Below are 23,239 nucleotides of genomic sequence, written 5' to 3'. Positions count from 1 at the left end.
AAGGTAAGATAGAAACTAATACTGAAGTTCATAAGTGAATGCATTATGTATTGTAATTTTTCAACTGATGTATTTTTCCGTGATGTATTTTTTTTTATGTATTTTTCAACTGATATATGTATAAAGGTTTTCCTATACATAAACTAAAAAAAAACAGACTGTGCAAAAGACACTCAGTGGAGTACCTGAAAGTTATATATCAAGTACAGATATCTTACCAGAAAATTACTTTGGCAGAAGTTGAAGTCACCATTTGGAATATTACTTGAGTAAAAATCTTAAAGTATGTGAGTACAAAAAGGATTTTTTAAAATCGTAAACATACTTAAGTATAGAACGTAAAAGTACAAGTAAATGCAAAATGGAAAAGAAGCAAATAAATATATATATACGAAAATGTTCAGTGCACAAAAAGTCTTTCCATAGCTTCATAAAATTTCAGTTGATCACTGATGTTACGTGGACAATTTTAATGATGTCCTTACTACCATTCTTGGCCTTGAACGTGGTAGTTGTATTGCTCTCTATGCAGGGTCAGAGAGCCCTCTGATTTCATTAAAAATATTTTCATTTGTTTTCAGAAAATGAACGAAGGCCTTACAGGTTTGAATCGACATGAGGGTGAGTAATTAGTGACAGAATTTTCATTTTGGGTGAACTATCCCTTTAAGTTGTAATCTTGTGAAGTATATAACATCATCTAACATCTAATCTCATTGTTGTTCTGCTTTAAAAAGTTTGTGTTCTCATGAAAAATGTTTCCCTGAAGCCCCACCACACGGTATTACAGAACAACAGTGATGATCAGATTTCCTTTTCTCTGTCAATGTAAATGACATGCTTACAATAATTCTAAAACAGTTATTCACTGCTGATCCAGGAATATGACACCAGTAGTCTTTAAAGAGCTACTTTAAATATCTATCTTTTCTACACCCTGTATAAGATACGTATAAGAATCCTTTTTAAGGTGGGTATGGAGGTGTTCCAATTTTGCTAATCAACTTCCAAGTAAAGATTTTACTTCATTTTCCCTTTGAGAAGCAGCCAAAACTTTTGTGCTTAGAATACGTTTGTTTCCATTTTCTTTTCCAATCCCTAGCAAATGTAGGTACAGTAGGCCGCACTCAGTGAAGTCAGTGAGTTGAAAAAAGACTTAATGTATCAAAATAGCACTTAACATACACTGATAACAGATATAAAGGTGATGATCCCTCATTTTCTTGGCAATTTTGTGAGGTAAGGTGGTGATATTTCTTTACTGTCAGCTCAGGAAGTTGCTATTATCTCCCAACTAGTGATATTTAATAGAAGAAAAAGAGGGATGTTCTCTCACCTGCACAAAGTGAGAGGACTGTGCTAGATGGGTAATCATGATAAATTGCTTGATAGCACTACTTTATTTTTATTTCTCTTTTAGTAAATTTAGTGCCTTATTTTCAGTTTATTTTCCAGGCAGTTTTTCATCTAATATCTATATTTTCTTTTATTTCAACTAACAAATAACATTATTTAACAATAACGACACTGGTATTTTTCTCAATAAGCATTCCAAAAACAACTATTACTATAGGCCTATACTTTTTGGAGTGAATGCAATAGAATAAAAAAAATTATTTCCGTCTTCATAATAATAATAATAAACTTGATTTTACATATCTTTTAATGCAACCTTCTCAAGACATTTATACCAAAAAAAAAAAGATTGTAAAAGAACACAAAAAAGAAGCATTTAATATGCATAATAAATAGTATATTAAAATCAAACACTTTATTTTGATAGTCCAGTTTAGGGATTCTACTAATCATAAGTAACTTTGCAACTATACTTCTTAAACTTATTCTACCAACCTTAACCCTTAACTGACAGTCTACTAATACTCTAATGAGTCTTAAAATGTTTTAAAATATTATTTAAATGTAAAAGTCTGGTACTCCAATCTACATTTTACTCTTTGCAACACAGTTTGAAAACTTTAAGTATGCATTACACAGGTGCATCTCAATAAATTAGAATGTCATGGGAAAGTTCATTTATTTCAGTAATTCAACACAAATTGTGAAACTCATGTATTAAATTAATTCAATGCACACAGACTAAAGTAGTTTAAGTCTTTGGTTCCTTTAATTGTCATGATTTTGGCTCACACGTATCTCAACAAATTAAAATATGTGACATGCCAATCAGCTAATCAACTCAAAACACCTGCAAAGATTTCCTGAGCCTTCAAAATGGTCTCTCAGTTTGGTTTCTAGGCCACACAATCATGGGGAAGACTGCTGATCTGACAGTTTTCCAGAAGACAATCATTGATACCCTTCACAAAGAGGTTAAGCCACAAACATTCATTGCCAAAGACGCTGGCTGTTCACAGAGTGCTGTATCCAAGCATGTTAGCAGAAAGTTGAGTAGAAGGAAAAAGTGTGGAAGAAAAAGATGCACAACCAACCGATAGAACCGCAGCCTTATGAGGATTGTCAAACAAAATTGATTCAAGAATTTGAGTGAACTTCAGAAGGAATGGACTGAGGCTGGGGAGATCCACCACACAGAGACGTGTCAAGGAATTTGGCTACAGTTATCATATTCCTCTTGTTAAGCCACTCCTGAACCACAGACAATGTCTGAAGAATCTTACCTGGGCTAAGGAGAAGAAGAACTGGACTGTTACCCAGTGTTCCAAAGTCCTCTTTTCAGATGAGAGCAAGTTTTGTAAAATTTGGAAACCAAGGAAACCAAGGTCCTAGAGTCTGGAAGAAGGGAGGAGAAGCTCATAGCCCAAGTTTCATGAAGTCCAGTATTAAGTCTTCACATTCTGTGATGATTTGGGGTGCCATGTCATCTGCTGCAGTTGGTCCATTGTGTTTTTTGAAAACCAAAGTCACTGCACCCATTTACCAAGACATTTTGGAGCACTTCATGCTTCCTTCTGCTGACCATCTTTTTGAAGATGCGTATTTAATTTTCCAGCAGGATTTGGCACCTGACCACACTGCCAAAAGCAAGACCTGAAGAGAACCTATGGGGTACTCTCAGGCGGAAAATGAGAAACAAGAGACAAAAAAAATGCAGATGAATGAGTCACAAACTTATCACCTCCATGCCACGCTGAATTGAGGAAGTAATTAAAGTAAAAGGAGCCCCTACCAAGTATTGAGTACATGTACAGTAAATTAACATACTTTCCAGTAGCCCAACAATTCACTATTTTTTCTTCTCTTATGAAGTATTTTAATTTGTTGAGATTGTGAATTGTTAGGCTTTTGTTAAATGTGATCCAAAATCATTACAATTAAAGAACCAAAGACTTAAACTACTTCATTCTGTGTGCATTTAATTATTTAATACACAATTTGAGTTGAATTACTGAAATAAATGAACTTTTCCACAACATTCTAATTTATAGAGATGCACATGTACATATATATGATGTATCACTGATTGCATATGTCAGACAGTTAACATTAAAGGGGGGGTGAAATGCTATTTCATGCATACTGAGTTTTTTATACTGTTACAGAGTTGGATTCCCATGCTAAACATGGACAAAGTTTCAAAAATTAAGTTGTACGTTTCAAGGAGTATTTTTGTTCCAAAAATACTCCTTCCAGTTTGTCACAAGTTTCGGAAAGTTTTTTTTCAAGTATGGCTCTGTGTGACATTAGATGGAGCGGAATTTCCTTATATGGGTCCTAAGGGCACTTCTCCCGGAAGAGCGTGCGTTCCCGTAGAGCAGAGCACAGCAGAGACATTCACTGATCAGAGCGAGAGCGAAATGTCACAAAAGGAGTGTGTTTTTGGTTGTGAGGGCAAGACAACCCTGCACAAATTACCAAAAAAAAAAAAAAAAAACATTAAGGGACCAGTGGACGGAGTTTATTTTTAAAGAGCATCGACGGAGTTGTGCAAGTGTTTTTGTTTGTTCCCTGCATTTCGAAGATGCTTGTTTTACAAACAAGGCCCAGTTTGACTCCGGATTTGCGTACCGTTTATTTCTTAAGGATGATGCAATAAAACTGCTTAAAATATCTCTGTGTTCTTAACTTAGCTATCGGCGCGTAAGCACATCAAGTAAACCTTGTACACCTTTAAAGAAAAAAAAAAAGACGACATAAAGTGGAACCTAGTCATTTTCCAAAACCGCTAAGTGTAACGGAGGCCAGCGAGTAGCGCTGTGCAGGTAAACCTCATTCCCCAATCTCAAGAGACGCACTAGCAACAGACGCTAGTGGCTGTAGCCTCCTTGTTAGTGCGTCCGCCTCCCATGCCGGAGACCCGGGTTTGAGCCCCGCTTGGAGAGAGTGCGAGGAGCGTCAGAAAGGACCCGGGGGAGAGGGGATACATAAGCAAATCAATACAGTTTCAATACATACCACATAGAGATGTCCTGTTGTAGTCGTCGTTGCTGCTGCTGCTCTCGTTCAGTTTCAGCCTCTGGATCATAAATAAACGGCTGAATCTGACTGTTAGCCATGGTTTGTTTTGGATGATGTTTTTTTTTCCTCACGGTAATGTCACAACTTCCAAACGCTCTCAACGCAAAAGCCTACTCGCGCTCGTGATTCTTTAGCTCCGCCCACACGTCACACCTCCAGCGGCTCGTGTTTTTAAGAAAAAAAATCGGCACAGACTATTCTTCTCTTATAAATATAATAAAATAAAACTTTTTGGAGATATGAAGGATGCAGTACTACTCTATAGGTACTCAAGATTAACAGGAGATTGAGTGAAAATGAGCATTTCACCCCCCCTTTAATTACAACTAATTACAAATAATTAATTAACAACCAAAGGGATCTAGCGATCAACACATCAGAGATTCAATTCCAGGTTTCATTTAGTGCAGTGTTCCGTTCCACTTTATCCGTATGGTAAATATATCATATTCACATCAGCACAATACCCCTATTGAGTGCCGTGCCAAGCCATCCACATCTGTTCTCTGTTTTCACCTGTGGAGGCATATCTGAGCACAGCCCAACCCAGGCACTCAAAAAAAAAAGTTGTTGAACGAACTTAAAAAAATTTGAGTAAACTTTTCCACGAAATTTAATTACATTTTCCAACCAAAATCGAATTAGTTTGAAACGATTTGTAGTAATCTTGTTGAATAAACTTAAATTCTTTTAGTCAAGATTACAAAAAGAAAATTGGCCATTCCTACTAGATAAAGTTTTGTCATGCCTAATAGAGAAGATTTTGTCAGGTTAACTAATCTGAATTTTGTCAGACCTACTATATATAACAATGCCATATTAACTACATTCAATTTGGTCATGTCTACCATATCTAACAATGCAATGTCAACTACAAACATTTTTGTCCTGCCTACTAGAAAAAAATTAAATAATTAAACTTATCTAACTTGACTCTTCTGTTCTATTAAATTAACACCTTTTTTAAGGTATACCCATAGTCTACTGTGAAGAAAAAGTGAATGTTAAAGTCACTAAGTTTTGTAAAAATCTGTATTGAAAACTTGAGCACATTTAACCTTGCATGCCTTCTTCAAAGTTCAAAAATGATAATGCAAATAAAACATGAGCATACAAGAGAATAACAGCATTTTATTTTATTTTTTTAACATGAGATTAAATGAGTGAGCCAATTAAATGAGGTTGAGAGACTTAATCACCTCTGCTCACCATGCAAAAATGCAGTACAACAATAACACGAGCTTACAAGAAAATAAAACACAGTGTCCACAAAGTGATCCTCAAACACAGCACACCTAACGGAGGAGTTTTTTTTTCAGTGCCCGTGCTTTGGCAGACAATTTACACAAGTCCAGTTCAAGAATCATTTTTTGGAGCATCTTAAAAGTGTAATGGAACTCCTGTGGATGAGTAAGATTTAAAGAGTATATTAGTCCAAATAGCAGGGCTGTAGCCAATGCTACATTACCTAAACCAGAGAGCACCTCCACATCTTCCAGTACAATGCCGATATCTTCAGGGTCTTCTGTTGCAGCAGGAAATTCATGCTTTACATCACAGATCCCCAAAAAAGGTCTTCTTGATGTCCGCTTTGTTTCTTGCAGGGTCATCATCCTTTGGGGGAAAAAAAAATACAAAATTTGTAATTAGCATATTAAAAAAAATATATATATACTTGCAGAAATTATGCCATTACTATACTGCATGTGATTTTTTTTTTTTAAACAGATTTGTATAACATTTTACAAGTACAAATTCTAGATTTAACATTAATTCAGGTATGAGACCTCAGACTGCGATCCTGCTGTTGGCTCATAGCTGAAAGATGCTGTTACTAAATCCATAACCTGCCCATAAATAAACAGTATACAGTTCCGAGAACTGTTAGTTGGGGATGCTTGACTGATTGCACAGACACTACTGGAAGAGAGCTGAACTGGATGATGACATCACTGAATAATCAATGAACTGACTTTAGCTTAAAAAAAAAACTGTTTTCTTATTGTCCTCTTGCATTATCGACAAAGTATTTTCCTGTTTAATTATGCTGCTTTGACAATTGTATTGTATAAAGTGCTATATAAATAAAGGAGAACTGACTTGACTATTAAGAACTTTGCTTATCAAACAGGATGATATCACGTAAACCTAAACCAGTGGCTGTGTGGAGTACAAAGGTTTAAAGAGAAGTTAACATCAGTCATTTAAATAATATCTTGGCTTTACAATTTACTCAATATTTGAACATTACAAAATTGACATTAACTCTTACCCCATCAGCAGTTTTCTTTGAATATTAAAATATATCAAAAGATAAAGTATATAAGAAAGTGTCTCTGCTTTTAAATTGAACAAAACATTTTATGCGCAGTTCATGTCACTTCTTTTGCACGTCAAATTTGTTATTACTTCTGATAACTGTTTGTAATGAAAGAGAACTCTATACCAGTGGTTCCCAAAGTAGGGGTCACGACCCCACGGTGGGTCGCGGGACCCCGGCGCAGGGGTCGCGAGATGATTTCGATATAGGCTTTATATATTTTTGTTTAAATTAATTTAACTCTTTCGCATCGCACGTACGATCACACCGGTGTGATCAGTCTAGGCTAGTCCCTGGAGTGTACGACCACACCGGTCAGTGCATGACGTGAAATTCAAATGTGCTCTCGCGAGTTGGCTGGCGCTGAGCCAGAGACAAGTGCGCTCAGAGCTGTCATCACAACTTTTCAGTGTTTTCAACCACATAATGTTTATTTTAGGTTTCAGACATATAAGTACTAGAAAAAACAATACATTTAGAGTTTGTAAAATACACACTGATGTCAAAGGAAGAGGCAATATTAATATTTTTCATTATAATTAGACACATTTTATTCATATCAGATACACATTGTGTAAGTAACTTTAAAGTTTACTCCATTATTCTCCCAGTTCACCAGCCACTTACTTTTATGTATTTCGGGAGAAGTGGATGAATTCACGTGTTGTAAATCCAACAGATCTGATTCTCTGAACTGCGTCTGCGGCACAAACTAAGATGGCGGCGCCCATCGCACATACAGCTCAACTAACGCGATCGGTATAAAGATGTTTAAAAAACAAAACACTTCCACTTGCATATATTTGACAATCGGAATATCAGCTATTTCATGCTATATCTAACAAATTTGTTAATATTTTGAATAAAAAAGGAAAAATGACAAAAGCAGATCATTCATTCAGCTCTGTTGTTGCTGCGGTATGTCACGTGACAAGCAATGACGCGTCACCATGGAAAGCATAAAGTGACACATCTAGCGGATTAGCATGAGTGTGTGTGTGTGTGTGTGTGTGTGTGTGTGTGTGTGTGTGTGTGCGTGCGTGCGCGTGTGTGCGCGCGCGCACAAGTGTGAGCACGCGTGTGAGCAGCTCAGACTTACTCGACTGGTTCCTGACGGCAGAATAATGAATAATGATGTTCAACCCAAAATAGCTGCACAGTTACTTTCCGAGAGAGAACAGGTGGATATCGAGCAGCTCATTCAGAATTGTAACACTGATTTTGCACGCAGAACAATAAAATATAACTTCGTGTGCTTTGAGACTGGGCATAAAATCGATTTGCTATACATTTCACGCGACGAGAGGAGTTTTTTTTGGGGGGGGGCGGGGGGGTCGCGGGGCAGCAGCGCATTTATCATGGGGTCGCGGGCTAAAAAGTTTGGGAACCCCTGCTCTATACTCACCAAATACTCCCTTCACCAGATCCTGTGGATCTTCATTCAGGTGGATGCATAGTCCCTTGAGAATGCACTCTTGCTTGGTCTCCATTCTAAGAAAATAGACAAAAGTTTTAAGTTTCTGATATTTATATTGATTATATTTATATTAGATTTTATTTGACATAACACCCTCCAATACACATCTCTGACCCCTTATGCATTACAGAGCACTATATCAATAGCTTGTATTAGAAAGTAATTAAATAAAAAAAAAAAAATTAAAGTAATAATACAACCTGAGACATTGGCACCATCACATCCCGAATGCTTTTTCTATACACTCCACCCTTTATGGTAAACACTGTCAGCTGATCTTCAGAAAACTGATACAGTTGGGACAGGAATTTGGACTGTAAAGTAAGGGTTGTGATCCGACGAAATTCAGCATTAATCTGAAGACATAAATTACAGAGGTCTTGTTTATGGGCAATTCAGCAAAGAAAAGAAAAAAAGTTTAAAATGCTACAAAGAAAAAAAAAGTATTTAGTACAGGGTCAGGCTGCCAAATTATTTATGACAAATCATTATTGTCGATTATTCCTCTTGATATATTAATGTCAAGTAACAGAATAACATTAATTTACACGTAATGTACAAGCGCTTGGAGAAACATGATGTTATTAGCTGCCTACACAGACATAAGTCGGTCAATGACCATAATTTAGCAAAAGATATGCAAAACTCCACTTACAATTACTAAAGCAGCGAAATTTATCTCGTACTTACGTCGCTAAAACTCTATTTGTTGATTAAGACGAGAGACTTTGTGAATGCGGTGAATTCAGTCACGAACACGTGACCTCAACAAGCGTGACTAATTTAAAGCCTTGGATTGGCTACTGCGCGCTTTGATTGGCATCTCAAATCGTTTTTACTAGCGATAAACTATATGCAGTTGATGAAGAACTAAAATATACATTTGAAACGTTTTTGTCACCCTAACAACAGCTGAATGCAGAGTAAGAATTTAAAATCCTGTGGGACAGTTTGGCCATTTCTAATGATCGGGGGTGTCTTATGGCACTGGTTTTATACATTAATTTATGGTACTGAATATATATTTATGTTCTCTCTGTTCTGCGATTCTTCATGCTAACTTTATTTGATACTTTCAGAAGAAAAAAAAAAAAAAAAAGAGAATGATTTAAATATAAGACTGCATGCTGAGTCCAGAAACCTAACATCAGCTACAAACGACACACTTAAGAGCTATTTTCATACCATGCTTATAGAAAAATTACTTTCTGGTACGCAACAAGATGTTAAAAAAGCATATTTTAATTAATTTGTTAATTAAATAAGATGGATGGTGATAGATTGAAATGGCCACTTACCCATCTCACATGTATGCAGCTGAACAATCCATCTGCATCCGTTTCAGCTGATGACGTACATCCGGTTAAGACGAACGAAAAATATTCTTGTTGACTCAATTTAAAAAAATCTTGTAAACCTAATTTTTTGAAAATTACATTGTTTATGTTAAATAAAATTAAGTTGGGACCATTTTTACCAAGAGTTGTGTTGTATGTGCTCATTTTAATTAATTAAATTGAACAAATAGCAAAAATCATTTTTTTGAGTGCCTAGGCCCCATTTGTTGAAAATGACTCAAGGGACGAGTGCTGATTTTGGATGGGCTTCCCTATCTTTGTAATATATTAATCAACGAGGACACCTGAGTTGTATTGGCTGTTTTGTGCATGCTGTTGTAGTGTCATGTGACCTCTGAGTGGATTAGAGGGATGATGGCTGGCTGAGATGTAGGGCAACACTCACAGACACAACAGAGTAAATGTTATGGGACCGATAGAGTCTGTTACTAATGAAGTGAGCAGAGAAGAAATAATATAATATAATATAATATAATATAATATAATATAATATAATATAATATAATATAATATAATATAATATAATATAATATAATATTATATAATGCAGAAAAAAGAGAAACTGTTAAAAGGAATTTGTTTTATAATATATCTTTTAAAAAAAACTATATAAAAATAATTATTATATTATATTATATTAACGGAAAAGGTTGCTAAATAAACAAAAATGGTCAAAAGAAAAAGACAAAGTATTGATAGTTAGAACCTTTAATAACCTAGAAAACAATAAAATAATGATAATAATGTCTTTTTTTATAATATATAATTTTCATAATTACATATAATTCATAACTGCTCACTACCTTGAGAATAAAGGCTAGAGCTATTATAATATGAGTCTTGTACCCTAACAAAGAGACAACACCAAATGTTTTTAAACTTATTTAAGCTTGTCAACAATATTGTTTTATTGCATATATATATATGGTCTCTTGGGACCAAAATAAACAGAGCAAAAAATGACTACAAGTTTAAGATTACACATATAAAACATGAAAAAAAAAAATCAGATTTCAAATTTCGATTTGTGGAGAGGATGGGGGGTTGAGTGGAGCAAAGATAAAGCAAGTGTACAGAGACCCCCTGGGACATCCTGTGTGCATATCTCAAACCAAACCCTGAATGAAACCAGCCTTACTCGCCACAAATTAATTCGGGACTTTGGGGATAAACCACTATGGGCTTATAGAAGAAAAATTAACAACCAAGTTTTTTCTTTACTCACACAATATTAGTTTTATACTAATATAGAAAGCTGTTGAAAACAAGTGTTGAATAAGTCTATTAAAAATTCCTCTGTTGTAATAGAGTATGTTTTGGCAGAGGTTTCCATTGACCAGAGCCAATAAAGAGAGCTGAGCACCACACCATCAAAAAACAAAACAAAAAAAAAAACACCAGAAGTCAACAGCACTGGCCAAGCTAGAGGGCTATAAACATTTACTGCTGGAGCTGACATCACAGGGTATTCCACCAAGATTCCAGTTTGAAGCAAATGTATATGTTCAATTCAAAGTGCATTGAAGTGTGTGAGATGTGAATTTAAATTATATTTATTTACAGAGGTATATGATGTCACACTAGTCCGTGTGTGAGGACGTTGCGCAGCTCAAATCCGTGAATGTATGTTCCAAAGTGAGGTAACTTGAACAAATTTCTTCTGCCTAGGGAGAAGGGAACAATGAAAACTGTATAGGGACCATGTCAATGGGAACTAAGGCTGTCAACGAATATTCTAAATTCGAATAGTTTTTAAAAAAGAATTTCGAAGGTGAAAATTCATATTCGAATAAAAAAAAAAAAGTGGAAAAAAACGTCCACGGTAGTAGAGGCGTGGTTGTCTGCTTTGCGAGTAGGCGTGCTAGCGCGCCTGAAGGTTCCATACTGGGAGAGGTCACAGGAGTCGCACTGTCTGGCACAGCATCACTGCTGAAAGTTGACGCGTCTTCATGAAAGATGGCAACAAGTGCAGAGCCCAGCTCGACCACAGCAGAGAAAGTGAGGTAAAATTGTTGACCCGTGAGATAAAGTTTTATGCAAGCTATTTAAGATATAGTTTGCATACCATTCGACCACTAGCAACATGAGGTCACATCTCAAACATGTGCACCCAAATGAGCATGGCATAATGTGTGGAACTCCAGCTAAACAGTCACGTCTTGACACTTAACGTTACTTTGCATCGCCCGCACACAAGCTCTTTGTCTGCAACACGACAAGAATCCATAACGGATAAATAAATTTTGTTAATTTGTAAGGACATGAGACCGATCAGTATCGCGGATGGGGCGGGCTTCGGGGAGTTCTGTCAAGCAATGGAACTGAGGTTTGATTATTTATCGTTTCATGTCCAGGAAAAGTTCCATGTTTACCACAGCACAGCTTGCTCGGAGCATTCAATGTCAGTTCTATATGCAAAACTTCAATTAATATTAATAATATTTGTTAATCACTGAATAAAAGCTGCTATATTTGGGACAACAGTCGCGACCTTAAATTGCTTGCACAAAACTCTTGATCAGCACTCAAAATGTGTTATACAGGCTAAAAAAAGACCAATAGAATTGAATTGAGCCATGTGGGACTCCATGTGTTATGGACATCCACTTAGTATTATGCTCTCCTATACTGATATAACCTCTCCCTTCTAAGTATGACCTGAACCATTTTGAGTACCATCCCAGAAAGCCCGACCCAGTTGTCCAGTCCCTCTAGAAGTATGTTATGATCAACAGTGTCAAACGCAGCACTAACATCTAGTAGTACCAGCGCTGATATTTTGCCAGAATCAGAATTAAAGTGAATATAATTTATTATCTTAATAAGCGCTTAATAAGCGCTGTCTCTGTGCTGTAGTTGGAAACCAGACTGAAAATTATCCAGGTATCCATTTGAGTTTAAGTAATTGTTCAGCTGATTAAAATATACTATAATCTATACTATAACGATAATCTTGCCTGGTGCTGTACTATTTCTTCCAAAATTTTGCTATCAATTGCTTCAAAACAGACATAGTAACTTTTTTTTAAATTGCTTCATAAGTTGAGGATGTGCCAATAACCTTTCTGATATTATTGATCTTCTCAGAAAGGAAGCAAACTCGATGCATTTGCTGTCTAAGAGCCTTTCACCGGGAATCTTACTTGGAGGTTGGGGGGGGGGGGGGTTGGTTGTCAGTTCTCAACAGTAGCAAAAAGAGTGTGAGTGTTCTTTAAGATACTTTTTATTAGGTTTGAGAAGAAGGTCTATATATTTCCAAATTGAAAGCATGAAGGCTGCCTTTATAGATGTTATAGTGAATTTCAAGTTTCGTCTCCCACCACACCCCTCAGGTTTTTTGCATTGTCTTTTCATATAATATAAAAAAATATCATTAAAAGTATAATATAAATAAGTAAACACTGTAACCAACAGGGCAGTCAGTATTCTGTGAAGTTTGTGTGCATTGTGAATCATATTTTTCAAATTAAACGAGGGTAACACTCATTTTACATACAGCACACAGTAAAAATGACATGAATATGACTGTGGGCGAATGCATCAAGTGCAGCATAATTTGAAATGACGAGTTTATAGTTTAAAGCATTCAATTCACACGGACTGACCATCATGCAGAGAACACGTGATCATGCTGGATATACACACTTCACAAGATCTCACAACTGACTCGACTAAGTTTGCAAAGTTTGTGAAATTAAATGTTCATTAATCATTCAAAGATTTGTTTAAATGATATAAATGCATATTGCTTAATGCTGATGGCAAGCGAGAAATGCTTTTCTATTACTAATAATAGAAATAATTCGAACACTGATTGTATACATTAATTCATTTGTTTAAAATCTGATTATTAAATAGACTTCTATCCGTATTAGACAGAACTATTAACGACGATGACGAACAAGAGAGAGAGTGTGAGCACTCTCAGCGCTGTCAAAATAAAAGCCTCGAACACATCGGCCAAACAGAAAAACTTATTGGACTTTGAAGAATGCAAATATCGGCCGATATATTGGCCTTGACGATATATAGGTCGACCACTATTCTAGAGACAGCCATGCCCATGCCATGACACCACCTCCACCAAGCTTTACAGATAACTTTGTGTGCATAGGATCATTTGTATTTCCCTTTTGTCTCCACACTTTTGCTTTCCAAGCACTTAGATAAAGGTTAATCTTGACCGTTCCATCAACTCAGTTCCAAAACTCTACTGGCTCAAATTTGTGAAGAATCTTGCCTTTCTATTTTTGATGCTGATCAGCAGTTTGCATCTTGCTGTGTAGCTTCTGTTATCCTGTGTCAAATTCTCCTGCGGACTGTAGATTGACAGAGCATCACCCCAGCTTTCTGGAGGTTGTAAGTGATTTTACAGACATGTATTTTAGGGTTCATTTTCACAGCTTTTATGATTTGTCTGTCATCAACTACTGTTGTTTTTTTCATCCGTTGGTTGCTGATGTCGCTGGTAGTTTCCAAACTCTTTATTTTTCAATGCCCTTTGTTTTTCCTTTAGTTCTAATTGACTTCCTCTTTTATTTAAGCATCCAAATTACTTGCTTTTCTTTAAGAGTCGGCTTCCTTGTCTTCATCCTGCTTTGTGTGTCATCACTGAATGCAAGACTTAGAATGCAGAAGCAATGGATATAACTGATACGACACATTCCCTGCTTTTAATATCTGAAGAATTAATGCAACAGGACACAGGTGAACACTTTAAAAGGCAGAATCAGAATTGGGGTGAATCAATAAATTATGAATAATTTACTGTCATTGTGTGAATAATATGTAATTACATAATTCATTAAAAAGTAACTGTAATTTGACTATTATAAAATTTAATATTACAATTACAAGCATTATTTTTGGAACAAAAATCAAGCATTATTTTTGGAATCCAGATTACATGTAACCACATGTTGTCAATATACCTTTATATACACTTCAGAAAAATAAAACAGCACCTCTTTCAAATTTTAACCGCTATTAAAGCCACTACAAATTCTGATCTGAAAAGCTAAGTAATAACAAAGGGTTCAATGCTGAAACGACTAGGTCAGAATGCAGGGTGTTACCAAATGTTTGTCAGAGTCTAAAGGAAACTGCATTCCTCTTTCAGAATTGATTCATATAAGGACAAAGCATATTCCATGACAACTGCAAATAACACATGCAATTTTTTTCTTGCCTGATCCGGATGAAACCCTCCACAAAGTATGTTTTGGAAAACAGAAACACTTTCCCCTCACCTTAAAGGAAGTTCAATAAATTAACTGTCACTTAAGGTGTGGTTGAGAATAATTATATCAAATTTATTAGCAGTGTTTCAAGGGAAACAAAGAGAAAGGAATGTCTATAACTAACAAGAGTATCCCCTCAGGCAGCTTCCCATCGACGGCTCTAAAACATCAGATAAGAGAGCATGTTTATTAATCCTTCCCATTATACAAAATGTCAGTCAAGCAAAACAAAAGATACATGATACAAACACATAGTATCCTCTGCATAAGAGTGGTTTCTATGGTGTTATATAAATATTGCCATATGAAATCAACACTGAACTGTACTGTTTGATAAGATTTGTACTATTTGATCGGATCTACTGCAGAATTTATTTGCATTGGATCCACAAATTACATACCTTCTGACAGATGTAATTCTGGATGTAAACTACACATACATTGTGTCCAACATATCAACAATATATCAAATTCAATCAGTTAATCCAAATATTCATTGATTCAATATATTCTGGTTCTAAAACTCTGAGGACATCTAAGTATTTTCCACTTATGTATAACCTGAAATGCACATTGTCATGTGAAAAACTACAAAACCTGAAAAGGCCAAGGTCTATGTGCCGGGAACTCAGACAAATGACAGCTCAATGAGTCCATCTGGGATAAAACCAGAAGATGGGACGCTGCATGAAAAACCAGAATAGTTTTTATCCTATCCTGTCCAGATTACTACGACAGGCCATACATCCGGGCTGAGAGACTTGTCTAAATGCATGGTCACTTCAAGAATGCAGCTACTGAAGAACCAGTTAGTGTGGAGACAGAGGGACTGGGGTGAGGGGTCAACAGGGGGCATGAGAGGGTGAAGAGGGGGGACAGGACACGAACAATGGGGGGAAAAGGGGGAAAGGAGGAAAAGGGGAAAAGGAGGAAAAGGAGTGAAGGACAAGGATGAAGAGAGACAATGAAGGAGAGGAGGAATATCTGGGCCACCGAAGACGCGGCTATCATAGTAACATTCCACAGTGACACCCACAAGGGTGAGCAGAGGTCTCAGGTCTGGCCTAACATTGCACATTTTTCGGTTTGCACAACCTGATGCAAGAATTTTCATTTGCATCTTTGTCAATGCCTGTGTTAGCATTCTTTGAATATTTTTTTTAAAAAGCGACAAGCTATTGTTATTCCTTTAGAGAAGTCAGATTATAACACAAAAAGAGTAAAATATTTTTACACAAACTTGAAAGCTAGTTCATTTATTTATTTATTGCCACCATCCAAAAAAACCCTCAAACCTAAATATAAATATATTTAAATAAATAAAAATATTTTTTTCACATCTTGGCTGCATTATAAGTGTAACTATCACAATTGTATTCTGTCAAATGTCATGCTGATTCTTTAATCCAAGGACTAATAGCAGTTGTGCTTAAATGAGTGATAAATCATTTCCTCACCTTTTTTTTCCAAGTACATGATCAATAAAAAAGAAATATGGAAACAAAGTCAAAAATAAAAGACCATGGCACTAAAAGTTTCACCTAAGGGCATTGTGTTGGTGATGGCAATGCAAACTTTGACCTCCTGTATGAAGATATTTGATATAATCAAATATTCAAGATTTGAGGCAACTAAATGGCATTTAAAAACCCATATTGATCAAATGCTAATCTAAATTTTTGAATGTTTATTGTGTCCATACAGCCACAGGAACCACTAAAGGTCATCAGATGAAATCAAGAAATAAGAAAAATGTATAAAGCTCCATCCCTAAACTAACCACTCAGGTGCTGACATCAGTGTGAGGGTGTACAAATTCATGCAAATTTGTAACAAATCAAAATAGCATAGAACAAAAGCATATACAAACATCCTGTAAGTTTCCGAACTCAAAACTTATTTGTTAGTCTAAAAATTCCTTACATTTATATAGCGCTTTTCTAAGCACTCAAAGTGCTTTACATTGTGAGGGGGTATCTCCTCATCCACCACCAGTGTGCAGCATCCACCTGGAAGATGCGACGGTAGCCATATTGCGCCAAAACCCCCACCACACACAGTGATGAAGCCAATCAGCAGATACGGGGATTGTTAGGAGGCCATGATGGTCAGAGGCCAATGGGTGAATTTGGCCAGGATGCCAAACTGATTTTTACTGACCACAGAGAGTCAGGACCTCGGTTTAACGTCTCATCCGAAGGACGGTGCTTGTTGACAGTATAGCGTCCCGATCACTACACTGGGGCACTAGGACCCACACAGAGCACAGGGTGAGCACCCCCTGCTGACCTCACTAGCACCTCTTCCAGCAGCAACCTAGTTTTCCCAGGAGGTCTCCCATCCAGGTACTGACCAAGCTCAGCCCTGCTTAGCCTCAGTGGGAAACCAGTCTTGGGGGTGCAGGGTGATATGGCTGCAGATGAAAACAGCTTATATTGAAGCCAGTCTGCAAAAACGACAGCTTGTGGAACGTGCCACTTTGTGATGTAGGCTAATAGTGTGGAAAAGCACCGCCTTTGCAGAAGGATCAATGACTGCTTCTACATCACTTCCTGTTAAGCCCTGCCCACCAATTCACGCACATAGTGGGTAAATAAGGAGAGAGGCCAACACAAGTCTGCGCAGAAATCAAACTATATAATTTCTCAGAAGACAACAGGACACTGTACAGTGCCATGCTGTGGAAGAACACAGTCTTTACATTGGCTTCCTTCTGATCCAAACATTAGGAAAGAGTGGTTGAACTTAATGAAGTTTAATAAAGTTCCAGACCCCATCAGTAAGAACTTGGTCCTTTGTTCAATTTGTTTTACTGCGGATTCATTTACAAACATTCAATCATTGCAGTGGATGTTTACTTCAGAGTCTACAATCCGTCCGGCCAATATTCAAAATATTCAGATGACAAACAAGACAGGAAATAGACAATTAATTTGCTCTAAATTATGAGTTTTTTTCAATGTAAAAATCTTGATAACATTAAAAGTAGACAGAAGAGAAAGGTACAAAATATTTTGTTTTTTAAAAAGGCAGTTCATGACCCCTTAATAGAATTGCTTTGATCCTGTGTTGCAGTTTCTGTAGAATAGATATGCCGACCACAAACATGAATCTCACTTTCACTGCCTTTACACGCCCAGTATTACATTGGGATGATTACAGCCACATTTCCCTGAATGCATCAATCATCACAATCTAATATCATAAATATCAAAGCTGTATCTTACGGAAAGCTTCAGGGAAACATTTAAATGACTCCTGAACTATTTTTAACAAGACACAAACACTTGCTGCAGCTTTAATTGCTATGCTTTCCTTCTTAAATGAGTTTTATTTTCCATTTATGTTCAAAGTCTTTGCTAATTATATAGTCAACATGGCGATCTTTCATCCAGCAATCTTTGACAGAAATGACAGCATAAAGGTGTAATTTGGAAAAAGCTCAACTTCTGTCAGAGAGGACTGGCTAGGTGGAAACCTGCACTATTCATCTGCTGAAACTAATGAGAAGCCCATTAAACACTCTCTGAATTTGACATGGAAACCTGGAATATTGACACAAGAAACAAAAAGTGAATCATGCATTATTAACTCGAAATAATAACAACGAAAATATCTATATGCATTTGACACGTAGCTTTCGCTCCCTCTTATTCTCTTCTCTGTCTAAACAGTGTGTCATGTTGAACAGTAAATGCTGAACAGCAGTCAGGTGGCTGCAACGCAGGGCAAATGTATATTTTCTTTCTCCACTGTGGTCCCGAGAACCAGGGAAGCTGCAGTGACTGCTGCATCTGTTACCAATCCAGATAATTAACCTGTTTCAATTCGCAAAAAGCGCTTTTATGCCACACGACTGCAGAAAAGCAGCAGAGGCAAAACAACGCAGAGATGTTTTCTGAAAAAGCAGAAAAGCTGTGCTGGGTAATGTTTGATCAACAGAGCGCAGCACTTTTGGGGGAAGGTTTGCCAACTGTAAAAACAGCCGAACAAGCGCTTGATCACCATTGGATTGTTTAAAAAGCACTAAACAAACAAGTTGTGTTTCAGTGTTGATAATTATGGCAGAATGCCTAGAAAATGTCATACAGAACACACTTTAATACAGATCATTAGTTTTCAAGTATTAATTAACTAGAAACTATGATTTTAGTTGATTATTTTGGTAAATGAGCTAAGTTGCAATTGATAAAGTTTTTTTTTTTTTCTCTTCCACAAATATACCATGGTATATGATGCAGTCCTCTGAAACTCTAAAGTATCTTATTTAACCTTGAGTCAAAACAATTAAAAAAACATATTTTACCCAAAAAGAAATAAGCACTATGTTTATTGAAGAAAATGTAAATAAATAAATGAATTTAAAAATAAACTAATCTCCTTCCTTTATTGAAATTGGCAAAAAATACAAATAAAAAGTAATTAAAATTAGATCCATCATCACTCTATTACTTATTGTACCTACTTTAGTTCATGCCATTTTTTTTATTAATTATAGTCATTTTTTTTTGTTTTTTTAACTGTAGTTTTGAAAACTGACAGCAGATAAATTGTGTAAATAGGAACTTGGAGGGAGTGTTTAATAGTTATTAAAAAAAATGTTATAAAAAACACTGGTTGAAATGACGCAATGGAAATGAAAATGACTTGTCTATTTCACCAAAAATGCAGCTATTGTCATTTTGTAGCGAACGCAACATAACATAAAGAACTTCAAATTCTTTGGATGCTTCCAACAACTGATAAATCACCAAAACAAAGATTCAAGAATTCCAGAGCAGAACCACAGGCTGTTTCTATTGTACTTATTTTCAAAAACTCAGCAAACATGGGGGTCATCTATTCACAAATATGGTGTCTAAAACCCCTCCCTATGACCCAGTATCAGTTTAGAGAGAAGAGAGTGCAGGAGAGACTTCACTGATCGTTGAGTCAACTGACTATGCAGAATTGAAGGTCTAAACTGAAAAGAAATGGTCCTGCTTTTATGCTAAATGGATAACTGATTTTGTCATTGACAAACTCAAAACAGACAAAAAGCTAACAAATACATGCTACATGTTGGTTTCCCCGTCTTTCTGATTCACTTACTTGAAGAGGTGACATACAAGTTCAAACTCCCATAACCTTATACTTTGTTACGATTTTAAATAATGTAGACATCCTGTTCAAATAATTACAACTGCTCACCATACATCTTCAGCGCATAAAAAAGACATAAATCCAACAAGGCCTTAGAAAATGAGCAACGAGAGAATCTGCCCTCACCACTGCTTTCCTGATAAATACTCAATCTATATGTAAATATATATAAAGTACTTTTGAAATATCTGGAAGGAATGAAAATGTATTTCCTTTTCCCATTTGATCAGTGCCCCCAGAGCCAAACCTGTGACTTTTAATGAAAAGTGTTGAGCAGATAGAAAGAGTGAAGCAGCGATAGACAGGCATGAACGCACAAGCTATAGAATGAGCGGAAAAGACTACAGGTCACTAAACGACATTGATAAAGTTATCAATTCAAAACCCAAATGGGTTTGTTGTATGTGAAAGACTCAGGAGCTTTCCTACAAAAATTGGAACAAAAAATTAAATGCTTGGTGAACACGGTCACATTCAAAGGTAAGAAATGTTGAAAGGTTCAGTAAATATCTACATCACACAACCACACTGACTCCACATATCTAAAGTCCTTCAAGATATTTCATACTCATGACTTGCTAGTAAGTCTTAAATCTATAAGAAAAGCTGCACAATCTGAATGAAAATCTGAATTTAGATTCCAAAAATTAATTAGTTCTCACCTGATCTCAGGTGGGACAGTCCTGGATTGTCCATGTCTTGGTGCTTAAACAGCTGGTCTGAAGGCCCAAATGTTCCAGGTTCAGACCACAGGTTCAGTCAGGCCAGAGATTGTAAAATTATATTACATTAGCACAATAAATAGGAAAAATTATATTTTTATACCAGCAGCATTCTTGACCTGACCACTGACGTGACACCATCCATTTCCCTATGAACCCCCAACTCCTTACTTATGTCATTTCTAGGGCTGGGTAAGTTAACGCGTTATTATCGCGTTAACACATTAATTGATTAATGCCGATAATTATTTTATCGCTGATAAAATATTTTCTATAAAAACGAAATGTCCTGGCAGTGACAAATACCTTGCTTAATATTTAATTTAATTGCATTAATGTTATAAGTTACGATCTGTAATAACTATTTTAACTGATACTATGTAAAAGGAATACTGATGTAAAAAAGCACCTTATTTGTTTAAAGCGTTTGTAAACCAATGTTATTGCACTTTTGTTCATATAGCAGTACTTTTAAAAGAAAAAAAGAGCACAATACACTACTTTTGAATGCATAATTAGTTTTGTGCAAAACAAAATTGCGATTAATTGCAGACAATCATCTGATTAATCGTGATTCAAAATATTTATCGCTGTCCAGCACTAGAAATTTCCCTATAAAAAATTGGCTCTTTAATTTGTAATTTACATGGAAATGTACACAATGTCCCTGCCTTAATGTTCTTAATACAAAGTTTGCGGTTCATTGCAAAGGTAGTAAGGACATCATTAAAACAGTCCATGTGACAGCAGTGGTTCAACCATCATTTTTGAAGCTATGAGAATACTTTTTGTGCGCAAAGAAAACAACATTTCTTGAACCACTGATGTCACATGGGCTTCTTCACTTTCTGAGCCTTGAACGTGTCAGTTGTGTTGCTGTCTATGGAGGATCAGAAAACTTTAGGATTTCATCAAAAATATATATTTTTTAAATTATTATTATTATGTAAAGCATGAATCAAACTGGGAGATGTTGCCTCTGCTGGTCTTTTGCTGTATGTGCAGTAAGATTTGCTGTAAGGGATTATGTTGTTTTTGTTGAACTAGTTCCACATTAGTCCTTAAATGTGCATGCAATTAAATTAGAATATGTTCAAGAAGTATGTTGAATTAGCTCATTATAATTAATAATAAATTGTGATAAATTTCTTTCAGAAAGAAATAAAAGTTATAGAATATAAATAATTGTATAACAGGTCAAAACATGCCACATCTTTGAATGTCAGTGAAGCATCAGAGAGAGCGTCACAGGACTCTCTCTCAGCTCCTGTCAGATGAACTAATCACAGCTCCATTTGGAGTGCTCTGAAGAGGAACATCGTGTCCGTGTTAACAGCTGACGAGAGATATGGGGGCTTTTCTCCCTGAGCAGATAAAGGAGAGGATGAGAGACAATTTGCAGGGACTCTGAGCACTTCAAGTTCTGGCAGCAGAGGTGAGAGCTTTCATCTCTGCCACGCCGCTCAAGCAAAGAGTGAGAAATCACAGCGCCGAATAAAAAGGTGTGATTCATTCGCTCATTACATTGTGTGGAGGTTAAAGTGAAACAATTTTTCTCAAAGAGATGGGAAGAGGGATGAGCATGCAAAGATAAAATGACACTCAGAATAAATGCACAAACTTTAATGTGGCACCACTACAAACTGCAGCCCATTTAATTCAGTAAGTGAAGACCCAAAACAACACCCATTTGAAACTAATAAATGAATAAATAACTCAATAAATAGAGGTTTTAAAAATGTTTTAAATGTAAGTGGTTCTTGTCTAGGAAAATAAGTGTGTGTTAAGACTCCTGTGATATTCTGGTCCCAAGGTAAGGCTTTCTGTGTAACTCATGTGCTCCTGCACTTAAATTTTACCAAACTCTCAGATAACACTTTTGAAAAGACCTGCAGCACTGATGCTCTTAATTGCACAGGCCACGTTCTCTCTCCTCAGTTCCCTTCCAGGGGAAATGCTCTATAATCTGACACCCTGAGAGGGCAGTGCTGTCTTATTATCACAGGCACGGTGACAAGCCTGGGGCGTGAGAGCACCTCTCCCATTTATTCCTATCACTGTCAGCTTCTTGTCAGAGAGCTGTCAGTCTTCCTGCAGAGTTCTGCTCTAGTGCTGATAAACTCCACTTAAATGTTTAAGTGTGTGTGTGATTAAGTGAGTATACGTGCTACTTGCTGTGAGTCAGAACTTCCTACTAAAATAATTACTAATATGTTAACGGTTGTAGGGTTGACTGCAAAGCCAATCAGAGATTAATATCTGCCAATATTAAAACTAATCGATCAGTGTTTTTGGTATGTCCAAGATACAGTTTGGCAGAAGATCACAATGGCTATGTTTAGAATACAATAATAACATTGCATAGTGTGCAGTATACAGCTTTCACATGACCTTATTACACTGTAAACTCATCAACAAAGGTACAAAAACTATCACTGGGACGGTACACTATAGGTACTAAATTGCATTATTTAGGTAACTAAATACCAATTTTGAACAAATATGTTTTTTTTTCTTTTTTTTATTATACATAATTATATAGT

At 36.2% G+C, this 23,239-nt stretch overlaps 1 long non-coding RNA gene across 2 annotated transcripts; it reads right to left on the bottom strand.

Moving 5' to 3' along the window:
* Nucleotides 1–5,548: 5,548 nt before the first annotated feature.
* LOC127968549 (uncharacterized) lies at nucleotides 5,549–9,761 on the bottom strand. 2 transcript variants are annotated; one of them, XR_008156004.1, is made up of 4 exons: nucleotides 8,925–9,761; nucleotides 8,435–8,590; nucleotides 8,163–8,248; nucleotides 5,549–6,051 (listed from the first exon to the last, which is right to left on the bottom strand). It is a non-coding gene; the product is annotated as an uncharacterized LOC127968549 (long non-coding RNA). The 2 variants fall into 2 exon arrangements; XR_008156002.1 differs by having other exon boundaries at nucleotides 8,435–9,759.
* Nucleotides 9,762–23,239: the final 13,478 nt, after the last annotated feature.

The sequence above is a fragment of the Carassius gibelio genome, chromosome B11, assembly GCF_023724105.1.
Source record: "Carassius gibelio isolate Cgi1373 ecotype wild population from Czech Republic chromosome B11, carGib1.2-hapl.c, whole genome shotgun sequence".
Classification (NCBI taxonomy): Eukaryota; Metazoa; Chordata; class Actinopteri; order Cypriniformes; family Cyprinidae; genus Carassius; species Carassius gibelio.
This window is presented reverse-complemented; position numbering and strand designations above follow the sequence as displayed.